The following is an 18,684-nucleotide window of genomic DNA, read 5'->3' as shown; positions in this document are numbered from 1 at the left end:
TCACTTATGGCATATGTAGTTCTATTATTTATTTTTTTAGAGAAAAAACACTACACGATCGTGCAACTCATGCCGCCCTTGCACCTTGACACAGGGGTATGTGAAATGATTGCTACACCCCTGGTCATTTATGGGGTTCTAGGTGGATACGATTGTCATTTCATGCCCCCTGTATTAGGGTGTAGCAGTGGCATGCATTGCGTGACCAGGTGGTGTTCTTTCCCTATTTTGTTAATCGATTTATTCTTAAGAAAAAAAAAAAAAAAATTATTTTCCAATCTCTTTTTTTTTTTTTTGAAGATGTTGTTGTCACCCTACTGTTACAACTAAGGGATGATATCTTTCTCCAAATGTCGGGGGAGGGGTTGATCTTGCCGATGAAACCTTTTGTACCAAGGTTTCATCTGCTACGAAAGATTGGGACAACCAACCTCTATTGGGGAAGGAGGGAATGGAGTTGCAATTACCACTTCTATTGGAGTTGCCATTGCTATTTGATTCTTTATATAAAGGTAATGCGTTTTTTTTATTGGGTCCTTGAATCAGGATCAGAGTTTTTGGCCCTGACTCATGGCCAAAAAATCCAACCTTGATCTGCCCCTTAGGGTCTGGCCGAGCTGACCCTAATTGGCTCTGACCGAGCTGACCCTAATTGGCTCTGACCATGGGGGCAAAAGGGAGATGCACGGGCTGGTCAGGCTAAAAAGAAGAAAGAAGAAATAAGAGGAAGAAGGAGAGCAAAAGAGAAAAAGAAGATAGGGCTCAACCCTTTCCCGGCCTGCACTAACTCAGGACCAGAAATTTCCGATCCACGCTCAGGCCAAGATATCTCAACCAAGGCCCTAATCCAGCTCAACCCAACTTGAACCAGCATAGGGAGATAGAGGGGAAAGCAAAAAAAGGCTAGGGGATAGTCATCAATCATGAATTCATGATTAATGAGACATTGGGACAGCAATAGCATAAATTCTTTTCTGATTTATATAGTAAAATCCAACGGTGGAAATTTGTTCGACCACACATTCCGTGGTTGTCGTTCCAACAATTGAACCCTTCCTTAATATTTTTCTTGTAATATTTGTACTTGTTTTATCCTCGAAATCTTTTTTTTATTTTTGCGGAATCCGGAATCTGACCAGGAAACTTTCCAGAAGAAAGTTCGGACTCGATTGGAAATGTCACCGACCTACCACTGCCAACGTGTAAAACGCGTTAAATAGAAAGTCTTCATTGACCGTCCGATCAACTCCACTGTTTAAAATCTGATCCGTCCATAGAAAACCTTTCTGCCTATAAATACCAACCCTTCCGACCTTTTCTCTGATTAGCTGTGTTTAGTTTCCTCTAGTCGTTGTCTTTCTCTGGTTCATGTTTTCTCTTTGATTTATTGCGGAAGATGTTGCTTCGATTAGGATTTCATGGATGGTTATTGTTTCTACTTTGCTGTTCAGGGTCTAATAGGAATTGAAGCTCGGATTTTTGTGTTTGGGTCGAGTTTATTGATGCTTGGATTACGAAGATTTTGATAGAAGGGTGTATCGATGAGATGTTGGTTGGATTTATCTTTGATTTAATGATCTTTAAATCAGTTTTGAGATTTTCTTTTGATTTTCATCTGGTTTAACGGTCTTTAAATCAGCGTTAAATCATTTGAATTACTCCTTGTTCTTATTCAGGATGGCTGGTGAATTCAGGACTTGATTTCGAGTGGATATATGCTGCATAGAATGACTATAAAGATCTGTACGGTGGTTCTTCTTACCCAATCTGAGAATATAATCTGTTGGTACCCTGATTTATTACGTCGTTGCTTTGTGGGATAGTAGACCTAATGGTTTTGTAGATGATATTCAAGCTCCATTCTGGCGTGTATAGAGATCTGATACATGGCACTTGATTTATGATTATGTGGTTAATGATATTTGCCGAGGGAGACAGGAGTCATTGTTTTGAAATATTTGAGTAGGTTTACGGCATTGGGTAAAGATTCTGTGAACATTTAGGGTGATGTTTAATTATTTAATTTGTTTCTTTAACAGCCTCCAGGTTGGGTATGGGATCGCAGAACGAATGCGCGATGATATGATTATTGTTACACAGTTCTGTTGAAGCATTGAATCTGCTCTTCTGAATCTTTAGGAATGTCGTTGGATTTCGACATACGTGCTGTTTGCTATTGCTACAAAGGATGATTTGACTTTTCTCCCGCTAGTTTCCCCCCTCTATTCTTCATCCCGTCCCTTGAATTTTACTAATTATGTTATGATTTTCATGTTTAATGGTTTTCCAAATTCTTTGATATATGAGTGTTTACATAGTGATGCACAAATAAACATAACACCGATGCACATAGAAACATAACTTTTTGACACCAGATTGAAGACTACATGGCTATAGAACAGTATTAATAGCTGAGGAGTTCTTTTTGAGGACTTCAAACAAATCCTTGATTTCACGTTTTTAAATATATTTTGGGTTGAACTATGATTTCTTAATGATATAGTGATCTTCAATTGGCGAACCATTGAAATTGTTTCCTCTATTAATTACAGATTTTTTTTGGGTCCTATATCTGATTCTATACTTTGTGGACTCTTAACTGGTGCAGTATTGAATATGCTGCTCCTTTAAGAATGGATGAGAATATGAGATTGAGAACAATAATAATGGTTGTTGGTGTACTATGATTTAGTGACCTTTCTCCTTTATTCCCCCTATTCTAATATCCAGTTTTGTTTTATTTTATGGTTTTGCATATTTAATGCTTGTCTTTCCTCATATATATTTGATGGTTTTAGTTTTGATTTCAAAGTTCATTAGCCTTTAGAGCTTTATTATGTCATTGTGTGCCTCATGTATGGGGATTTTCTGTTGCCTCTTAACAAAATAAGTGGATTTATACCATAATGAATATGTCCTTTTTGTTTTCCATGTTTCTTGTTTTCTCACTTCTAGTTCCTTTCGTAGTTCATAATGCTCTATTTGGTTACTAGATTGGTAATATTAAGTAGAATATCAATTAGGTTTTAAAATAATGGTTTGAACTTGGCATATCTACAAGATAACTTTGCACCAGTGGATTTCTTGAAATGGTTCCTAGGTTTTTTTTTGTTTTTTAAATTACAAATATATTTCTGTTGATGTAGTAAAATATTTCAGGTTGGGATGGCAAGTTTGTACTTTGTATTTGCATTGAAGGGAACTTTCTTAGTTTCATAAGCGACTCCACTATTGATTTCCCTCTGTACCGCCCTTCATTCATTATTTGTATTTTTGTTGCCATAAAATTGAAGGGACAAAGTTCATGGGTTGAAGTTTGATTCACCAATTAAGCTCGTAATTGTTGATTTGTCTGTTTGAAGTGTTCAATTATAAGGTGGTTTCAATATGATTTTGATTTGATTAATCTCTGATTATTTTTTAGTCAATTATCAGTTTTTCTTTTGATTTAATCTGGTTTACTGGTATTTAAGTCGGTGCAAAATTGATGAATTTTCTTCTTTAGGGATGGTTCTGAATCCAGCACACTGCTACGGGTGGATATGAGCTGCATTGGAAAGAGTATAGCTTCCTATATTACCATTCTTCTTCGCTAGTCTTTGATTTTGGTTTGTTGGTGCTTGGCTGGTTACTGATGTTTTTGAAGCATGCCAATGATATTTCTTCTTGAGTTATTTTAGGCCCTTGCTCCCTGTGTGGATGCTTTAGAATTTTGTGCAAGATGTAATTGCTTTGTTGGACAATAAAACAATGGTTTGGTCTATGACGGGGCATATATTTTTAAGATGATACATTCTGATGCATGGCATTCAATCGATGATTGTGCAAGGTTGGCTGAGGGCTCTTTTTCAGGAGATTTGGAACTTATCTCTGTTTGACAAGGTTAAATGGGTGATTTTGGAGTTGGATTATGAATTTTGTATTGGCTATTGATATCAAGTACATCTCGGTCATTGGAAGTGGTTCCTCTTCAGGTAGATTGATAGCTTGAATATATATTGTAACTTCTACATTCAGATGTCATGTTTCAGAGTTGTCCAAGATTTTGAAAAAGCTGGCTTCCTTGGAAGTTCTGATTGGGTGTATTTTGCCTTGGTGGTTATCTCATATTTGTCCAGTTATTAATGTTCTGATGAAATACTTCCTGGTGTTGCTCCAAAATACATGGATATTTTTATTACAAAAAAATGGGTGTACCTTTGTTATGTCCCCCTAGTTCGCTTCCTCTCGTCCCCCTTACTTTGTGGAGGACTTTTCTAGTTACCGGATTTAGAGGTTTCTCAGTTTTTTGAAGGTTTGCTTGTACTGGGCACTATTTTCTAGTAACATCTCAACAAGGTGTTCAATTTTCTGTAGTATTGTGATGCAAGTGTGTCCCCCTAGTTCGCCTCCTCTCCTCCCCCTTACTTTGTGGGAGGACTTTTCTAGTTACTTTAGTAGTTTCTTTGTTTTTTGAAGGTTTGCTTGTACTGGGCAGTATTACCTTGTAACATCTCAACAAGGGGTTCCATTTTTTGTAGTAATGTGATGCAAGTGCGTTTGAGATGCAAGGCTGTATGTGTTCGAGATGCAATGCCCGAATCACTATGGGTTTCTATTTGAGGAGCTTGGTGAAAGGATTTTATTCTCTCTCTAATTTTATGTTCTCTAAGCTGCCTTTATTTTCAGATTTGGTTTAATTTTATCAGTAGTGTTATATAACTGAATATAATTTGATGGGGCCCTAATTTGTCAGTTGTCACTAAGGTTTTCATGTGTTCAAGACATCATTACTTTGTGGGATATGAAACTTATTTTTTCGTATATGATTCTTGGAGTGTACATTTTGATGAGTGTAGAGATCCGGTGTATGACACTCGATTAATGGTTACGTGGTTAATGAGATTGGCTGAGGGGACACTCTTTTGTAATATTTAAATTTAAATAGGTTTATGGGTTAAGGTTATATTCGATCCTGTGACATTAAAGATGAAGATGAACTATTGGATTTGTTTCCTCTTCAGGTTGGGACTTGGATCCCTGAATGCTTATTGTTGGGTTTTGCTGCAAGGAAGAGTTCCCGTCGGACGCATAACTTTCATGCTTTAAAATTGTACTAGAGTTTGGGAAATGAGGGCCCCCTTTGAAGTTAGTCTGTTGAATCATGGCATTTCCTGTTCTGTTCCCTTTAAATCAATGGATTTTGAAACCTACATTAACAGCTGTTTGCTAATGTTACAAAGAAGGCAAGTGACCTTTCTCCCTCTACCTTTTCCCTCCTTCCTTTCCCTTAATGGTAAGGAATTTGTTTTGAGGACTAATGCTCGTGATTGTGGAATCAGATACGGATTTGATTTTTCTTTCCACTTATTTATCCATTTTTTTAAAATTTAGTGATTGTTACAATTTCTTAGTTTAATGCCTTTCCAACTTCACTGTTCATCTTGACCCATATGTGAAGCTTGTTTGTTTTAACCCCTGATTGGTTACTTCATTTTTGCAATGCAATGTCTTGCTTTATGCGCTATGAGGTCTAATTGTGTGTGTTAAGAATGTATATCGAGCATCTTGAATAGTGTATCTCGATTAGAATATTCCTTGTTCTAATCGAGATTCCTCATGTTTACTTTTCTATTTGTAATTAGGCTTTAGTCCTAGTTAGTCTATGGTTGTTCTAGTCTTAGTTTTATGTCTTATTGTAACTATGTTTCTATTTTGTGATTCCTTGTAGGATTAGGAATCCTCCCTATATATTCTGATTTAATATAAATAAAGACATTGTTGGGTGGGTGGGCGCTGCTAGTTTGATCCAACAAAATATCTCTAGGCAGTCCTCCTTCCCCTCCATCATTTCTCTCTCCCATCACTCTCTGTTTTAATTGTTCTATTTTGTTACATGGTATTCTGATTTATAATATGAATAAAGACTTTGTGGCGTTAGTTTGATCCAACATCTGTAGGCAGGCCCCGGGCCTTTCCCTCCATCTTCTCTCTCTCCCATTACTCTTCTTTCTCTGGTTTTATTTTTCTAATTTGTTACAGTTTGATTTATGATGTAGTGATTTTTTAGTGATGCAGAAAAGAAAACTTTGCGGCTGACAAAGGATTGAGCAGTGAATGGCTAATGAGTCTAGTTGAGGTTGTCTTCTAGAAGACATCAAATTAATCCTTGTTTCCACATTTTAAGTAGATTTTTGGGGTGAGTTATGATTTCTTATTGATATAATGATCTTAAAGTTAGCGTTGAATATCTAAAATTGGACTATCCTACAAGGTCATGCAGATGTAATGCTTCAGAGTTTGAAAAAGGGGGTTTCTTTCAAATTTTGAATGGATGTACTTTTACCTTGTTTCGCTACAAACTAATTGTGGGATCTTTTTCTGAATCTATATTTTTTGGAATCTAATTGGTGCAGTATTGGATTCACTGCTTCTTTAGCGACAAATGGAATTGGGAACGAGATATTAATGGCCGTTGGCTCATGCCCCAGAATAATGAGTGACCTTTCTCCTGTCAACTTCCCCCCTTTCTTCTCCCCCCGTGTACTGTTCAATTTTGATTTATGAAATTATTGTTTTGTAGATTTAATGCTCGTGATGTGGCATGTGGCTACAATTTGATGTTTCTTAACTCGTATTTAATATTATTTGAATTTTGATAGTTTTGGTTTTGATTCCGTAGTTCATTGGTTTTTAGAGCCATCTTAAGTTAGTGAGTGTGCCTTGAATAAGTGGATATATACCCCGAGAAATATGTGACTTTTTTCATGTTTCCTTTTCTTAGTTCTCCTCCTTCCCCACCCCTCAGTTTTTTTTGTTTTAAAGAATTGTCTTGTCTAGTTATTGGGTCAAATGGTTTCTCAGTTCTTACAAGAACTGCTTGTACTGGGCAGAACTGTAACAACTCACTAGGGTGTTTCATTTCTGTAGAATTGTGAAGCAAGGCGGTGTGTGTATGTTCAAGATACGATGCCTGAATCACATTTGGTTTCTGTTTGAACAGCTTGGTGAGATGGATTTTATTTTCTCTCTAATTTTATGTTCTCAAAGTAGACTTTATTTTTGATGGTTCAATTTTATTGCTGATATATTTCTAAACATAATTTGTTGGGTGGTGTCCTTATTTGTTACTGAAGGTCTGATGTGTGTGGGCCATCATTACTTCGCGGGATAGTGAGGCCTAATTGTTTGTTATATGATACTCTCAGTGTACATTCTGATGAGTGTGGAGAACTGATGCATCATTTTTTTTCGTTAGGTTGGGTCTTGGATCCTGGAATACTTATTGTTGGATTTTGCTACAACGATAGCATTGGACACATAGTTGTCGTGCTTCAATATTGTTCTGAAGTTTGGAAAAAAGGGGTCTCCTTGGAAGTTTGGTGGTAGTATTTTGCTTTGATTATTGCTACACCAATCTGTTGTAGCATTGAGGTTGCAGTTCTGCTGCCTTGGGATGGATGGATTTTAAAATAGCATTAATAGCTGTTTGCAAGACTAGTGACCTTTCTCCCTCTTCCTTTCCCCATTATTTCCCTCAATTTTAATTATTGACTTAGAAATGGTTTTGCAGACTATGCTTGAGATTGTGCCATACGACACCGGTTTGATTTTTCTTTCTCCCTTTTTAATATCCATTATTTAATTACAATAATTTTTCGATATCTTAGTTTTATGTTTGTCAATTTACTTTATTATCTGTGCTTCTACAGGGATTTGTTGGTCTCCCTAACAAAAGAAGTCAACATATACTAGTAAAAATGACAGAGCCTTCTCTTATCCTATTAGTTCTATTCCCTTCCTTCCCTAGTTTGTAAGTGTCTTGTTTTTCTAAAACAGTATTTAGAATTGATTGTACCTCTTTTTAGTGGTCTTTATAAAGGTTTTAAGTTTTTTAGTATAGAGTCTATTCTATCGACGGAAAGCATCTATCGCAGTGCAAATCATGTGAGTACCACCAGAATGAGTTCCCGCTCGTAGGCTGGATTCAAGCCATGATTCCAAATCCCCCACCCTATCCGTTCCTAGCCCTTTTGGACTTGCAGACTAGCCTTTGGACCAACAGCAGGTAAAGCATCTGTCTGTCGCTTCGCACCTTTAGTTTTCAAATGAAGGATGCTTGGTGCAGCTTTAGCCAGTTCAAGGAAGTGGAGCGAAGTGACCCACCATGCGGAGGCCCCCAAGGAAGGGGGCCGCAGCGCGTCAGGTTGTTTACCGTAGCGCCTTACGTGATAGGGCGTTTGCGCTATCCTATAAAGGTTTTAAGTATTTTAGTATACTTTTTGTTCATGCTTGGTTGCGATTCCTAGACATAGTTATGGATGTAGGTGAGTGGCACAAAATGAGGATACCTTTCTATAGTTACCTATCTGTGAATCTTGTTTGGTTTTGACTTTTTGCCCTGATTTTGGTACTTCGTTATTCGCAATGCATTATGTCATTGCTTTGTTGGAGAGGAGGCCTAATTCTTTGATTTATGGATACATCAATTCTATGTAGTGGGATGTATGCAGATACAAACGTATGACGGAGTATTGAGGAGTTCTGGATGGTAAGTGAGACTAGCCGAGGTGTTTCATTTTCTGTATAATTGTGAAGCAAGGTCATATATGTTCAAGATGTAATGTCCAAAACACACGTGGTTTCTTTTCAGATTCAGTTCAATTATGTTGGTGTTATACTGCTGAATATAATTTGTTGGTACCCTTATTTGTTGTTGAGGTTTTGATGTGTGCAGAACGTCATTACTTTATTGGATATGAGACCTAATGGTTTGGCATATGATATTCAGTTTGTAAATTCTGATTAGTGGAGAGATCTGGTGGATGACAATTGATTGATGATTATGTGGGTCAATGAGATTGGCTGAGGACGACATTCTTTTCAAATGTTTAACCGGTTTGGGGGGTTGATTAAGATTTTTGTTCAATCTTGTGATACTAAATTTGGTGTTGAACTGTTGAATTTGTTTCATCTTTTGGTGTGATCTTGGATCTCAAAATGCTTATTGTTGGGTTTTTGTAGAAGGATGAGTTTTCTTCGAACATGTAGTTGTCATGCTTCAAAATTGTTCTTGGAAAAAAGTTTTTCTCGTCGAAATTTTTTCTGGGTGCCTTTCTTTATTATTGTTACACTGGTTTGTTGAGGCATTGAATTTTCTTATCTTTTCCCTTGGAAACAGATGGATTTTTTGTTGCCTTCTAACAAAATATTAGTGGATATATACCCTGAAGAATATTAAACTTTTTTCTCCTCCGCCACCCTCTTACAATATTAAGGACTAGTCTAGTTTGGATTAATTTTTTTTTTTGGTGAATAATAAATATATTACCAAAGCCCAGGGGGACGAAAGGAAAAAAAGGGGGGGGGGGGGGGAACCCAAGACCCTACCAAGAGTGGGGTCTCCTTTATTCCCCCTCTTCTAATATCCAGTTTTGTTTTATTTTATGGTTTTACATATTTAATGTTTGTCTTTCCTCATACGTATTTGATGGTTTTAGTTTTTATTTCAAAGTTCATTAGCTTTTAGAGCTTTATTATGTCATTTTGTGCCTCATGTATGGGGATTTTCTGTTGCCTCTTGACAAAATAAGTGGATTTATACCATAATGAATATGTCCTTTTTGTTTTCCATGTTTCTTGTTTTCTCACTTCTAGTTCCTTTCGTAGTTCATAATGCTCTATTTGGTTACTAGATTGGTAATATTAAGTAGAATATCAATTAGGTTTTAAAATAATGGTTTGAACTTGGCATATCTACAACATAACTTTACACCAGTGGATTTCTTGAAATGGTTCCTAGTGTTTTTATTTTTTTTTAAATTACAAATTTATTTCTGTTGATGTAGTAATATATTTCAGGTTGGGATGGCAAATTTGTATTTTTGTATTATCATTGAAGGGAACTTTCTTAGTTTCATAAGCGATTCCACTATTGATTTCCCTCTGCACTGCCCTTGATTCATTCTCTGTAGTTTTGTCGCCATAAGAAGGGACAAAGTTCATGGGTTGAAGTTTGATTCACCAATTATGCTCGTAACTGTTGATTTGTCTGTTTGAAGTGTTCAATTATAGGGTGGTTTCAATATGATTTTGATTTGATTAATCTCTGATTATTTTTTTGTCAATTATCAGTTTTTCTTTTGATTTCATCTGGTTTACTGGTGTTTAAGTCGGTGCTAAATTGATGAATTTTCTTCTATAGGGATGGTTGTGAATCCAGCACACTGCTACGGGTGGATATGAGCTGCATTGGAAAGAGTATAGCTTCCTATATTACCATTCTTCTTCACTAGTCTTTGATTTTGGTTTGTTGGTGCCTTGGCTGGTTACTGATGTTTTTGAAGCATGCCAATGATATTTCTTCTTGAGTTATTGTCGGCCCTTACTACCTGTGCGGATGCTTTAGAATTTTGTGCAAGATGTAATTGCTTTGTTGTACAATAAAACAATGGTTTGGTCTATGATGGGGCATATATTTTTAAGTTTATACATTTTGATGCGTGGCATTCAATCGATGATTGTGCAAGGTTGGCTGAGGGCTCTTTTTGAGGAGATTTGGAACTTATCTCTGTTTGACAAGGTTAAATGAGTGGTTTTGGAGTTGGATTATGAATTTTGTATTGTCTATTGATATTAAGTACATCTCGGTCATTGGAAGTGTTTCCTCTTCAGGTAGATTAATTTTGATTTGATTAATCTCTCATTATTTTTTAGTCAATTATCAGTTTTTCTTTTGATTTTCATCTAGTTTACTGGTATTTAAGTTGGTGCTAAATTGATGAATTTACTTCTTTAGGGATGGTTGTGAATCCAGCAGACTGCTTCGGGTGGATAACAGCTGCATTGGAAAGAGTATAGCTTTCTGTATTGCCATTCTTCTTCACTAGTCTTTGATTTTGGTTTGTTGGGCTGGTTACTGATGGTTTGAAGCATGCCAATGATATTTCTTCTTGTGTTATTGTCGGCTCTTACTCCCTGTACGGATGCTTTAGAATTTTATGCAAGATGTTATTACTTTCTTGTAAAATAAAAGAATGGTTTGGTCTATGATGGGGCATACGTTTTTAAGTTGATACATTACAATGCATGGCCAATGATATTTCTTCTTGTGTTATTGTCGGCTCTTACTCCCTGTGCGGATGCTTTAGAATTTTGTGCAAGATGTTATTGCTTTGTTGTAAAATAAAAGAATGGTTTGGTCTATGATGGGGCATATGTTTTTAAGTTGATACATTACAATGCATGGCATTCAATCGATGATTGTGTGAGGTTGGTTGAGCACTCTTTTTGAGATGGAACTTATTTCTGTTTGACAAGGTTAAATGGTTGGTTTTGGAGTTGGATTATGAATTTTGTATAGTCTATTGATATTAAGTACATCTCGGTTGTTGGAAGTGGTTCCTCTTCAGGTAGATTGATATCTTGAACATATATTGCAACTTCCACATTCAGATGTCATGTTTCAGAATTGTCCAAGATTTTGAAAAAGCTGGTTTCCTTGGAAGTTCTGAGCCTTGGTAGTTATCTCATATTTCTATAGTTATTGAATGTTCTGATAAAATACTTCCTGGTGTTTCTCTAAATTACATGGATATTTACTACAAAAAAATGGGTGTACCTTTGTTATGTCCCCATAGTTCGCTTCCTATCGTCCCCCTTACTTTGTGGAGGACTTCTCTAGTTACTGGATTTAATGGTTTCTAAGTTTTTTGAGGGTTTGCTTGTACTGGGCACTATTATCTAGTAACATCTCAACAAGTTGTTCCATTTTCTGTAGTATTGTGGTGCAAGTATTGTCCCCCTAGTTCGCCTGTTCTCCTCCCCCTTACTTTGTAGAGGACTTTTCTAGTTACTGGATTTAGTGGTTTCTCAGTTTTTTGAAGGTTTGCTTGTACTGGACAACTGGACAGTATTACCCTGTAACATCTCAATAAGGGGTTCCATTTTTTGTAGCATTGAAGTTGCAGTTCTGTTGCCTTGGGAATGGATGGATTTTAAAATAGCATTAATAGCTGTTTGCAAGACTAGTGACCTTTCTCCCTCTACCTTTCCCCATTATTTCCCTCAATTTTAATTATTGATTTAGAAATGATTTTGCAGACTAATGCTTGAGATTGTGCCATACGACACCGGTTTGATTTTTCTTTCTCCCTTTTTAATATCCATTATTTTATTACAATAATTTTTCGATATCTTAGTTTTATGGTTGTCAATTTACTTTATTATCTGTGCTTCCACAGGGATTTGTTGGTCTCCCTAACTAAAGAAGTCGGCATATACTAGAAAAAATGTTAGAGCCTTCTCTTATCCCCTTAGTTCTATTCCCTTCTTTCCCTAGTTTGTAAGTGTCTTGTTTTTCTAAAACAGTATGTAGAATTGATTGTACCTCTTTTTAGTGGTCTTTAAAAAGGTTTTAAGTTGTTTAGTATACTTTTTGTTCATGGTTGGTTGCGATTCCTAGACATAGCTATGGATGTAGGTGAGTGGCACAAAATGAGGATACCTTTCTATAGTGACCGATCTGTGAATCTTGTTTGTTTTTTCCCTGATTTTGGTACTTCTTTTTCGCAATGCATTATGCCATTGCTTTGTTGGAGAGGAGGCCTAATTTTTTGATTTATGATGCATGAATTCTATGTTGTGGGATGTATGTAGATACAAACGTATGACGGAGTATTGAGGAGTGCTGGATGGTAAGCAAGGCCATATGTGTTCAAGATGTAATGTCCAAAACACACGTGGTTTCTTTTCAGATTCAGTTCAATTATGTCGGTGTTATACTTCTGAATATAATTTGTTAGTACCCTTATTTGTTGTTGAGGTTTTGATGTGTGCAGAACGTCATTACTTTATTGGATATTAGACCTAATGGTTTGGCATATGATATTCAGTTTGTAAATTCTGATTAGTGGAGAGATCTGGTGGATGACACTTGATTGATGATTGTGTGGTCAAAGTTATTGGCTGAGGACGACATTCTTTTGAAATGTTTAACCGGTTTGGGGGGTTGATTAAGATTTTTGTTCAATCTTGTGATACTAAATTTGGTGTTGAATTGTTGAATTTGTTTCATCATTTGGTTTGATCTTGGATTCCGGAATGTTTATTGTTGGGTTTTTGTAGAAGGATGAGTTTTCTTTGAACATGTAGTTGTCATGTTTCAAAATTGTTCTTGGAAAAATGTGGTTCTCCTCGAAATTTTTTTCTGGGTGTGTTTTTCTTTATTGTTGTTACACCGGTCTGTTGAGGAATTGAATTTTCGTATCTTTTTCCTTGGAGAGAGATGGATTTTCTGTTGCCGTCTAACAAAATAATAGTGGATATATACCCTGAAAAATATTAGACTTTTTTCTCCTCCGGCACCCTCTTACAATGTTGAGGACTAGTCTAGTTTGGATTAATTTGGCTTCTCAGTTTTTAGAAGAACTGCTTGTACTGGGCAGAACAAGATTACATCTTACCGGGGAGTTTAATTTTGTGTAGAATTGTGAAGCAAGGTTTCTCACTCTAATTTTACTTTATCTAAGTAGATATTATTTTTTGATTCCATTCAATTTATCGGTGTTATATACGAACGGATATGAGACCTGATAGTTTGTTATATAATTCTCTAGAGTGTACAATCTGATGATTGTGAAGATCTGGGGCATGACACTTGATTGCTGCTTATATTGTTAATGAGATTGGCTGTGGCGGATGTTCTTTTGAAATATTTAAATAGATTTGTGGCTTGGTTTTTGTTCGATCTCGTGATGAAAGTTGTGTCGAACTATTAAAGTTTTTCCTCTTCTGGTTGGTTCTTTCATCCGGGATGCTTATTATTGGGTTTTTCTATGAGGATAAGTTTTTGTCAGCAACGTAGCTGTCATGCTTCAAAATTGTTGAAGATCCCATTCTTGGACATGAGCTGTCTTGCTTCAAATTCAGGAGTTTGAGGGGATTCTCCTAAAATATATTTTTGCTTTGTTTATTGGTACACTGGTCTGTTGAAGCATTGAATTTGCTGTTTGGTTCCCTTAGGAATAGGTGGAACGGTTTTAACAGCTGTTTGCTAATATTATGAAGGACAAGTGACATAGCTACCTTCCCTCCCCCCCCCCTTAGTAGGGACAATTTCATTGTGTGCCTCATGTATGGGGATTTTCTGACAGCCTCTTAACAAAATAAGTGGATTTATACCATAAGGAATATGTCCTTTTTGATTTCCATGTTTCTTGTTTTCTCACTTCTAGGTCCTTTCGTAGTTCATAATGCTCTGTTTGGTTACTAGATTGGTAATATTAAGTAGAATATCAATTAGGTTTTAAAATAATGGTTTGAACTTGCCATGTCTACAAGATAACTTTGCACCAGCGGATATCTTGAAATGGTTCCTAGTTTTTTTTTTTTTTTTTTTGTTTTTTAAATTAAAAATTTATTTCTGTTGATGTAGTAAAATATTTCAGGTTGGGATGGCAAGTTTGTACTTTGTATTTGCATTGAAGGGAACTTTCTTAGTCTCATAAATGATTCCACTATTGATTTCCCTTTGCACTGCCCTTCATTCATTCTCTGTAGTTTTGTCGCCATAAAAAGGGACACAGTTCATGGGTTGAAGTTTGATTCACCAATTATGCTTGTAATTGTTGATTTGTCTGTTTGAAGTGTTCAATTATAGGTTGGTTTCAATATGATTTTGATTTGATTAATCTCTGATTATTTTTTTGTCAATTATCAGTTTTTCTTTTGATTTCATCTGGTTTACTGGTATTTAAGTTGGTGCTAAATCGATGAATTTTCTTCTATAGGGATGGTTGTGAATCCAGCACACTGCTACGGGTGGATATGAGCTGCATTGGAAAGAGTATAGCTTCCTATATTACCATTCCTCTTCACTAGTCTTCGATTTTGGTTTGTTGGTGCCTTGGCTGGTTACTGATGTTTTTGAAGCATGCCAATGATATTTCTTCTTGAGTTATTGTCGGCCCTTACTCCCTCTGCGGATGCTTTAGAATTTTGTGCAAGATGTAATTGCTTTGTTGTACAATAAAACAATGGTTTGGTCTATGATGGGGCATATGTTTTTAAGTTGATACATTCTGATGCATGGCATTCAATCGATGATTATGCAAGGTTGGCTAAGGGTTCTTTTTGAGGAGATTTGGAACTTATCTCTGTTTGACAAGGTTAAATGAGTGGTTTTGGAGTTGGATTATGAATTTTGTGTGGTCTATTGATTTCAAGTACATCTCGGTCATTGGAATTGGTTCCTCTTCAGGTAGATTGCTTTTGATTTGATTAATCTCTGATTATTTTAGTCAATTATTAGTTTTTCTTTTGTTTTTTCATCTGGTTTACTAGCATTTAAGTTGGTGCTAAATCGATTAATTTACTTCTTTAGGGATGGTTGTGAACCCAGCACACTGCTACGGGTGGCTATGAGCTGCATTGCCATTCTTCCTATATTGCCATTCTTCTTCACTAGTCTTTGATTTTGGTTTGTTGGGCTGGTTACTCATGTTTTGAAGCATGCCAATGATATTTCTTCTTGAGTTATTGTCGGCCCTTACTCCCTGTGTGGATGCTTTAGAATTTTGTGCAAGATGTAATTGCTTTGTTGTATAATAAACAATGTTTTTGGTTTATGATGGTTCACATGTTTTTGAAGTTGATACATTCTGATGCATGGCATTCAATCGATGATTGTGTGAGGTTGGCTGAGGGCTCTTTTTGAGGAGATTTGGAACTTAACTCTGTTTGACAAGGTTAAATGGGTGGTTTTGGAGTTGGATTATGAATTTTGTATGTTCTATTAATATTAAGTATATCTCGGTCATTGGAAGTGGTTCCTCTTCAGGTAGATAGTTATCTTGAACATATATTGTAACTTCCACATTCAGATGTCATGTTTCAGAATTGTTCAAGATTTTCTAAAAGCTGGCTTCCTTGGAAGTTCTGATTGGGTGTATTTTGCCTTGATAGTTATCTCATCTTTCTCAAGTTATTGAATGTTCTGATGAAATACTTCCTGGTGTTGCTCCAAAATACGTGGATATTTACTACAAAAAAATGGGTGTACCTTTGTTGTGTCCCCCTAGTTCTCCTCCTCCTCCTCCTCAGTTTGTGGAGGACTTTTCTAGTTACTGGATTTAGTGGTGTCTCAGTTTTTTGAAGGTTTGCTTGTACTAGGCACTATTACTTGGTAGCATCTCAACATGGGGTTCCATTTTCTGTAGTATTGTGATGCAAGTGTTTTCAAGTTGCAAGGCTGTGTGTTCGAGATGCAATGCCCAAATCACTTGGGGGTTTCTGTTTAAAGAGCTTGGTGAAAGGATTTCATTTTCTCTCTAATTTTATGTTCTCTAAGTAGCCTTTATTTTCAGATTTGGTTTAATTTAACAGTGTTCTTTAACTGAATATAATTTGATGGTGCACTAATTTGTCAGTTTTCACCAAGGTTTTCATGTGTGCAAGACATCATTACATTGTGGGATATGAGACCTAGTTTTTCATATATGGTTCTTGGAGTGTACATTTTGATATGAGTAGAGATTCCAGGTTTGACACTCGATTAATGGTTACGTGGTTAATGAGATTGGCTGAGGGGACATTCTTTTGTAATATTTAAATAGGTTTAAGGGTTAAGATTGTATTCGATCTCGTGATATTAAAGATGAACTTGAACTATTGGATTTGTTTCCTCTTCAGGTTGGGTCTTGGATCCATGAATGCTTATTGTTGGGTTTTGCTAGAGGGTGAGGGCCCCCCTTTGAAGTTTATGGTGGTGTATTCTGCTTTGTTTATTGTTGCACTAGTCTGTTGAAGCATAGAATTTCATGTTCTGTTCCGTTGAAAAGAATGAATTTTGGTATCTACATTAACAGCTGTTTGCTAATATTACAAAGAAGGCAGGTGACCTTTCTCCCTCTACCTTTTTGCTTCCTTCCTTTATCCACTTTCTCTTAATGTTGAAGAAATTGTTTTGAAGACTGATGCCCGTGGTTGTGGAATGAGACACCGATTTGATTTTTCTTTCTACTTATTTATCCATTTTTTTTAATTGTTGTGATTTTGTGATTTTTACAATTTCTTAGTTTATGCCTTTCCAACTTCTTACCTCATTCTGTGCTTCTTCTACTTGGTCTTGCCAGTGTCCCTAACAAAATAAATGGGTATGTACCTGAAAATTGAGTGTGCCTTTTTCTGATCTCCTTTGTTCTATTCCTTTCTTTCCTAGTTCATAAATGTTTTGTTTGGTTAAAAGTCTTGTTTGGCTAAAATAGTGTTGAGAATGAGTGTACCTCATTATAGTGGTCTTTAAATAGGTGTTAAGTGGTTGAATATGCTTTTCTTAAGTGTCGGTTATGGTCTTATAGGTGTACTTAAGCAGGGCAAAAAAAAAAAGGAAACCTTTCTATAATACTGTTCATCTTAACCCATATTTGAATCTTGTTTGTTTCTACTCCTCCAGAATACCAAAATCCGCCCCTCTTTCTTCCATCATCTCTCACGGCAATTGGTCCCTCCCCTCTCCCTAATTTGGGCCTCCCTCCCCCCTTCCCCCCCCCCCCCCCCCGCGGTCTTGCGGACAAGGTCTGTTGGCTTCCCTCCAACAATGGCATCTTTAGCTTTAAATCAGCCTGGAACCTAGTTAGGCACCATGCCCCTTTTATCTTTTGGCACAAGTTTGTTTGTTTCAAAGGCCACATCCCCCGTCACAACTTCCTTGCCTAGAGAACCCTGAGCGGTTGCCTCCCAACTCGAGCCTTCCTATCCCACCGAAGAATTCCTGCCCCCTCCTCTTGTATTTTTTGTTGGAATGGCTCTGAGGACATTAACCACCTTTTTTTCGCTTGCCCTTTCACTTCCACTATCTGGAAAAAAGCCCTGTCGTTCATCTGGCCTCGCAGCAGGAGGATTCTTCCATTCGACCGAGAGTGGCTTTGGATGGTCATGACTATCACAGGAGGCACCACCTGCGACACCATCGGCAAGCTTGTGTTCGGCGCTACCCTCTACCACATTTGGATGGAGAGGACCCTTAGGAGATGGACTTCCAACTCTCGTTCTTTTGACCTGATTTGGAAAGCCATCTCTTGGGAGGTTTCCTCGAAGCTCAGTCTTCTAACCCCTCAAGGCCTTTTTGGACTCCCCAAGGAACAAACATATTGTTGTTTCCTGGGGCCTAGATGGCACTCTGCTGTGCCCCCGTTAGAGGGGCGCGGAGCTCTCCCCCCCCCCCCCCCCTTTTCTTTCCCCCTTGTATACTCCCCCTCCCCCGCTTTTCCCTTTCGCCCACCTTGGGCTTTGGTAATATATTTTTTATTCTCCAAAAAAAAAAAAATCTTGTTTGTTTCGGCCCTGATTGGTTACTTCATTTTTGCAATGCAATGTCTTGCTTTTTTCGCTATGAGGCCTAATTGTTTGTGTTAAGAATGTATACCGAGCATCTAGGACTAGTGTATCTCAATTAGAATATTCCCTATTCTAATCAAGATACCTCTTATGTTCACTTTTCTATATGTAATTAGGCTTAGTCCTAGCTAGTCTAGTCCTAGTTTTGTTTTCTATTGTAACTATGTTTCTATTTTGTGATTCCTTGTAGGAATAGGAATCCTATATGTATTTTGATTAAATATAAATAAAGATATTGTTGGGGTTTCTATTTTGTGATTCCTTGTAGGAATAGGAATCCTATATGTATTTTGATTAAATATAAATAAA

The sequence above is a fragment of the Telopea speciosissima genome, chromosome 2 (assembly GCF_018873765.1).
Source record: "Telopea speciosissima isolate NSW1024214 ecotype Mountain lineage chromosome 2, Tspe_v1, whole genome shotgun sequence".
Classification (NCBI taxonomy): Eukaryota; Viridiplantae; Streptophyta; class Magnoliopsida; order Proteales; family Proteaceae; genus Telopea; species Telopea speciosissima.
The sequence above is the reverse complement of the archived record's forward strand: the minus strand, read 5'-3'. Positions refer to the sequence as shown.